Below are 7,308 nucleotides of genomic sequence, written 5' to 3' on the forward strand. Positions count from 1 at the left end.
AAATCTTCAAATGTTATCTTCAGAAATGAATTGAATTATTCGACATCCAGCTGGTATCAGAACTAGGCTCCCAGGTGGAGGAAATACATTACTAATGGTTTCATAAAGCAATATGGGACGTGAGAGCTGCTTATTAAAAGATCCTAGGAAAAGAAACACCCTTAGAATGTATTCTTAGTACACCACCAACTTCCACCAACCTAAAAGCTAAGAGTGACATCAGATAGCAACAGAAACCTGTAGCAGGGATTTCCTGCAAGGGAAAATATTGGCTCAGGACCCCCAAGACCAAGTTCTCAGCACAAAGGAGACATATTTGCCTCAGAGGGACTGGGTAGGTGAGGGGATAAGAGACAATGACAGGAGATAGAGTGTAAGGGAGAAGGGAAAGGGAACAAGGAATCAGGGGAAGGGGTGTGTGTGTGTGTGTGTGTGTGTGTGTGTGTGTGTGTGTGTGTGTGTGTGTGGTATTTGTCCCAGAGGGACAAAGGATTACCTCTGGATAGAGAGGAGACAGACATGGCTGTTGCTGGGTAACTGTTGGGCAGAGCAGAGAAGGAATGCCAACACTATTCATTTTGGGTTCCATAATAACCTATCGCTTATTCCCTTTGGGGAAAGGAGTGTGTTTTGGTTTTGCCTTGCCATCAACAGTAGCTGGCACAAAGGAAAGCACCCATTCTTGAAAGACTGATCAAAAGGGAAGAGGGCTTCCCAAGTGTTCCACCAGACAAAGATTCCAGCTGCTTTTCTGGCAAGATGTAGGCGAGAACAGCCAAAGTGAAACAACACCAGCCAGAGCACCCCATCTCCCTCGTCTTGACGTCAGAAATTGGAGCAGTGGAGAAAGGGGGAGAATAAGAGGACAGAACAGGACAGTCTGTGCTCTGCTCCCCTCCTTTGTCCTGTGAGGATCTGATTCAGGCTTGCACTGGGTTAAGAGATGGAACTTTGAGCTGATCCATAGTTAGCCATTTTCATAAGTTAGGCTGAATGTTAAGGCCCCTGAAAATCCAACTATTGGACAACCCCAAAACAACACTAAAATATAGAAGGCATTCTCCAGATTTTGGCTCAGGGGTGAGGAGGGGGAAGAGGAGGAGGAGAAAGGAAGGAAGGGAGAAAGGGAGAAAGGAAGGAAGGATAAAACTGGGCCTCAGCTGGGCAGAATGCCACATATGTTTAACTACAGCACTTGGGAGCCAGAAGCAAACAGATCTCTGTAAGTTCGAGAACAGCTTGGTCTAAATAGCAAGTTTCAAGCTAGCCAGGACTACACATGGAGACCCTATCTCAAAAAGCATGGGTATAGTGGGGATGGAGAAATAGCTCAATGTTTCAAAGCACTGGCTGTTTTGCCAGAGGCCCTAGGTTCAGCTCCCAGAACACACATAGTGTTTCACAACTATCTGTAACTCCAGTCCCTAGGGTTCTTATCCATCTTCTGAGAGCACGAGGCACATACATGTTGCACAGACATACAGAAAGCCAAAACAATCATACATATTTAAAATAAATAAAACAAAAAGGAAGGCTCAGACACGCAGAGAGCATGAAGAAGGATAAGAAAGATAATGCTGTTTTTTGCTTATACAGGGAGCTCCAACTTCATTTTTGAAGATATTTGCAACATTAATTTATTTATTTTACACATGTGTATGTATCGCCTTTTTCTCCTTTTTCTTTTTTTGATTCTTTGTATAGTTCTCTTTGTTTTTTTCTGCTCTCTTTTCTTTTTTATTAATCATTCCAGTCATTTACATCTCAAATGATATCCCCTTCCCTATTACCCCTCCACAAAACCCTCCATCCCACATCTCCCCACTCCCCTTTGCCTCTATGAGGGTGCTGCCCCACCCATCCACCCTCTCCCGCCCCACCGCTCCAGCATCCCTCTACATTAGCAATCACCTTATTAGCTGAGCCCTTACACTGGTGCAAGACCCCATTTTAAAAATTCTTCTTTTGTGCTTACTTTAGTTCAGACTGCATTTTAAAGAATATTTTAATTTTAGAATAATATCAGATTATTGATATTAGTATTAGCATTATTCACTTGCCTAGGCAAGTTGCCAAGGGCAGAGCTCCTAAACATCTTTCCCAGATTCTCTCCTGTTATCATCTCCCATTCCTAAGATACCTTGTTCACAGCTAATGAGTCATATGGTCACAGTGTACTCAGATTCCCTCCACTTTGACTTAATGTTATTTCTGTCTCAAGATCCTGTGACATTTGTCCCTCCTATCTCCTTAGTCTCCTCTTGGCCTTGGCAGTTTCACAGGCTTTCATTGTTTTAGTAACCTTGACAACTTTGAGAGCACCAGGGAAGGATTTTGTAAAATGTTCTTCATTTGGGGTGTGCTCCAGTGTGTGTATGTGTGTGCTCCAGTGCGTGTGTGTATGTGTGTGTGTGTGGTGCATGTGTGTGTATGCATATACGTACACATGAATGCATGTATGTATGTATGTATGAATGTATGCATGTTCACATATTCGAAGATTCCTGTACATCAATGTGCACACACATGTGGAGGTCAGAGGTTGATAACAATCGTCTTCCTGTATCTCTCTTCCATTTATTCACTGACACAGAGTCTCTAGCTGAATGCGGGGCTTGAAGAGTTTGCTTGCCACCTCGCAGCACGGATTCCCCGGTCTCTGCCTCCCAAGACCTGGGATTAAAGATAGGCCACCATGCTTCCATAGCTTATGCACAGGTTGTTTCCTCCAAACTGGGAGCCAAGTATCCCAAAGCCCGTGACAATAGAGGACATTTAGCATTCAATTAACCACAGACATCGAGTCATCATCTCAAGGGCTGGTGACACTGGCCTTGGTCACAGGCTGAGGAAGCATTTGTCAAGTTTCTCAACTTTAAAGTTATTTCTTTTTATTTCTCCTCTCCAGAAATGTTTATTTGAGAAGGGAGTCTTAACGTGTTCAGACCATTCTTTAGGTTCAAGTCCCTACCATTCTTTGTTGCCCAGCTAGCCTTGGGATTGAGGCTTGTTACAGTGTCTGGTCAGCTTGCCAGGGGTCACATCATTTCTCTCTCTCTCTCTCTCTCTCTCTCTCTCTCTCCCTGTCTCTGTCTCTCTGTCTCTCTGTCTCTCTCTCTCCCTGTCTCTGTCTCTGTCTCTCTCTCCTAGCAGCTATAAAATGCCAATGGGTCCTCAATTAGTGGTGGCCTTATGTGCTAACCTTTCCTCCTCTAGGTGGAACTTTAGCTGGAGCTTGAGTGAGTTTTGTTCGTAATGTCACATCTCCATAAATTCATAAGTGTATCTGACCTGTTATGTCTGGAAAATGCATTTACTTGAAGTTATCCACCACTTCTGGCTCTTGCAATCTGTCTGCCTCTTCTAACCACATCCCTGAGCCTTGGCGGGGATGGGTGTAATATGAACATCCAGTTTAGGGCTGAGAATCCCAGAGTATTTTGTTCTCTATATACTGACCAGCTGAGGGTTTCTATGTTAATTGCTACCTTCTGGAAAGAGAAGCTTCTCTGATGAGAGATGAGAGATTATTTGATCTATGTATATAGTAATAAGTCAGTGTTTTAATATTATGTTCACTTGGCAGAACATTATTGGCTCTCCCCTGGGGCCTATAACCTATGTAGCCACCGATTCTTGGCCCTTTAATAGTTCTAGGTATGGATTCTCTGCCATCCTCTGTAGATAGATATTCAGAATGTTTCTAGCCCTATATTGTTAGGAAGAAAACTGCTATGGATGTTTTTTCAAAATTTTTTTTGTGGATGAATGTCTTCATTTTTCTTGAATAAATAAATACTTGAGAGTAGACTTGCCAAATCAAGGTAGGAGTTCTGCAGAGAAACAGCACAAATGGATAGATGAGTGAGTGATGTATGGATGGATGGATGGATGGATGGATGGATGGATGGATGGGTAAGTAAACACAGGGATGGATGGATAGATAAATAGACTGACCCCACTACTGGTACCAAGTTCTGTATTGGTTAACTTTTTATTTAAGTTTAGGATTCTAAAGGGAGAAGCTGTAATGTTTGGGGTGGGGGCAGGGTCATGATAGCAGAAGACTGGAGCTGAAAGCTGAGAGATTACATTTCAACTGCAAGCATGAAACAGAGGAAACAACCTGAAAGTGTCATGAGGCTAAAACTCTCAAAGCCCATCCCTAGTGATGTACTTCCTCAAGCAAGGTACCTCCTCCTATAGGTTCCATACAGCTCTTACTAACTGGGGACCAAGTGTTTAAGTCCCTGAGTCTGGTGGGGAGGGAGCAGGCATTTCCTATTCAATGCACCACAGACAGACAGACAGACAGATAGATATATACATGCATACATGCATACATACATATATACATGCACATGGACAGACACACAGATACAAATATAGATTGAATTAAATTTATGATGAGAATTGGTGTAAACAACCATGAAAGCTAAAAAGACCCAGAGAAGGAAGAAGTTGACTTCCCTTTGAGTCTGAAGGCTAGAGAATCGGGTGTTCAAGTGTCCTGCACCAGAAGAAGAGGATGTTACAGGTATAGAATAGAGTGTGAACCTTTTCTAACCCTCAATAGATGGGGGAGAGGCAAAAATCTTGCATCTGGCCAGGCGTGGTGACGCATGCCTTTAATCCCAGCACTCGGGAGGCAGAGGCGGGCAGATTAGATTTCTGAGTTCAAGGCCACCCTGGTCTACAGAGTGAGTTCCAGGACAGCCAGGGCTACACAGAGAAACCTTGTCTTGAAAAACCAAAAAAAAAAAAAAAAAAAAAAAGAATCTTGCATCTGAGTGATGAATTGAAATCTAATCTCTAACAACTGCCCTCAGACACACCCAATGTGAATAAAGAAATATTGGCTACTGTACCAATAATCCATGTATCCCCCAACCCAGTCATCTTAGCACATAAAATTAGCAACTCTACCATCTGGACTCACTTTAGGTAGTTCAGCTGTGAGGTGCAAGCTGTCAGTTATTTGAGTATATGCTTGAATGTAACCCTCACACATGAAGAGAGCCATATCTTACGTGTCTTCTGTATCCAGAAGCAATCATTTCTTCCCATTACGTATTCAAATAGAATATTTACTTATTTTAATTGTTATTAGTATTTATTTATTGTACATTGCAATTTGTTTCATAATATTCTCTCTCTCTCTATATATGTATATAGAGAGTAGATCTCTCTATATATAGAAAGATCATATATAGATCATATTCATATATACATGTATGAATATGATCTAGTTCTACATATGACAGAAAACATGCAATATTTGCCCTTATAAATCTGGCTTATGTCACTTAACACGAGGATCTCCAGTTCCATCTAATTTCTTGCAAATAATGATTCATTCTTTACTGCTGCACAAAATTCTGTTGTGTGTATACATAACACTTATTTTTAATCCATTCATCTGTTGATGGATACCCTGTCTGATTCTGTAACTTGACAATTGTTCATAGTGCTGCAGTAAATACAGATGTGTGGGCATCTCAGGGGTACCTTCACTTAAATATTTCCTTTTTCCAAAAGTCATACACTATATTTCTTCTTTGCCTTACTTACTATATAAACATGGGGAGCTATTATCCATAGGAGGCTGTGTTGCTTGCTTTTAGGACACAAAGCAGTGCCTGGAACAGAGCAGAGACCTGCATTGTGTATGAGGCATGTAGGACAATGAATCATAGCTGATTCCATTTAGTGAGGACCTACTATGTGCTAGGAATAGGAAGCAAAATGCGGTAATATTTCCAGGAACCTCCACCTACCTGGCTAACCAGTAAGGCTCCTATAGTCTAAGTAGTCTCTCAGCTTCTGACCTGCTCTCACCTTCTGTCAGGAAGGGCTGCGAAAGAGGGTCCCCTAGAAAAGGGGCCCTCCAGAGCTTCTCTCACATTTCTCTGGCTCAGCATCACCATGTCCCGCCTCTTCCTCTGCTTGCCCCTTGCATGCCAGTGAGGCACAGTGTCTGGATAGACCAGAGCTTGCAGACCAGCCAGCTCCAACCCACGGACAGGTTTTATTTGGCCCACATAGTCATTTTTTTTATTTGAATTCATTTTAACATTTAAAAGCTGAGGGATTTTGCTTTAAAAATATTCAGATTTCAGTCTTCGTTTGGAAATTTGGAACATCTGGTAAGGCTGGGTTCCTCTTCCCATATGGCAACACTGGCTGAGACTAAATGGCATCAACCACGTGTCCAGAACCAGCTTCCCCACACGCAGCTTGGATTAATGCCCATGGGCCCTGAGGTTATTTGGGAATAAAGTCCCCAGCTGGGGACTCCAGAAACCAACAAGGACCATATCTCCATATCCAAAAGAAATAAATAGGGTATAATGTCTGATGCAGGTCAAACTAACAGACCTGTATCAGACATACCACACATCTCTAATGTAATGGGACAGGTGTCTTGAGTTGAATCAATGCAGACTGAAGCAATTCCCCAAGGGGGCTGCCTTCTGGAACCAAACCACACATTCAGGAGGCAGACGGAGACAAATGGAGTGGAGGGAAAGAGAGGCAATCAGTTCAAATTCTCCCCGCCCCCATCTCTCTCCCGCTCCCCCATCTGTGTGTGTGTGTGTGTGTCTGTGTGTCTGTGTGTCTGTGTCCCTATGTCCATGTGTCTGTGTCTGTCTGTGAATCTGTCCCAGATTACTATTTCTCATTAAAGCTTTTGATTCTGAGTTGGGATGCTACTGCTTACCTTCTCTGGCTCTCACTTGTCTTTTAAACTGACACATAAAATATTTATCCTCTCGGTTTTATAGATGGGGAAATAAAGACTTTAGATTCAGAACTCACTTAAAGTCAGTTAGAATGCCTCCTCCAGCTGCTCATCTCAGAGTCTTTGTCTTTTCCAAGCCCCATTCAGACCACTTGGTTGGGATGGTGGGGAACATGAGTCCATCCAACTTCTTACTTCTATTTGTTATTGTCATTACCATTGACATCATCATTGCCATTATCATGCCAGCATCATTACTGTCATCACCAATATTCTGGTCATGATCACCATCATCACCATCATCATCACAATGATCACTACCACTTTCATCATTATCACTACCATCATCATCTCCACCATCATCACATCACTATCCATCACTATCACCATCACTACCATCACTAGCATCACTATCATCACCACCATCTTCATCACCACTGTCTCTTCAGCTACCATCATCAACACCAAGAAAATCTTATCATCTGCATGCTCACCATCATCATTCTCACCACCACCATCATCATCAGGAACTGTATCACCATCACCACCACCATGACCATCACCAT

The 7,308-nt window shown here is 42.6% G+C and overlaps 1 long non-coding RNA gene across 1 annotated transcript in view; it reads right to left on the bottom strand.

Moving 5' to 3' along the window:
• The window catches only part of 9430041J12Rik (RIKEN cDNA 9430041J12 gene), a 46,604-nt gene that overhangs the window by 37,023 nt on the left and 2,273 nt on the right, over positions 1-7,308 (bottom strand). The gene's annotated exons all lie outside the window — the stretch shown is intronic.

Source organism: Mus musculus, chromosome 7 (genome assembly GCF_000001635.26).
Source record: "Mus musculus strain C57BL/6J chromosome 7, GRCm38.p6 C57BL/6J".
Taxonomy (NCBI): Eukaryota; Metazoa; Chordata; class Mammalia; order Rodentia; family Muridae; genus Mus; species Mus musculus.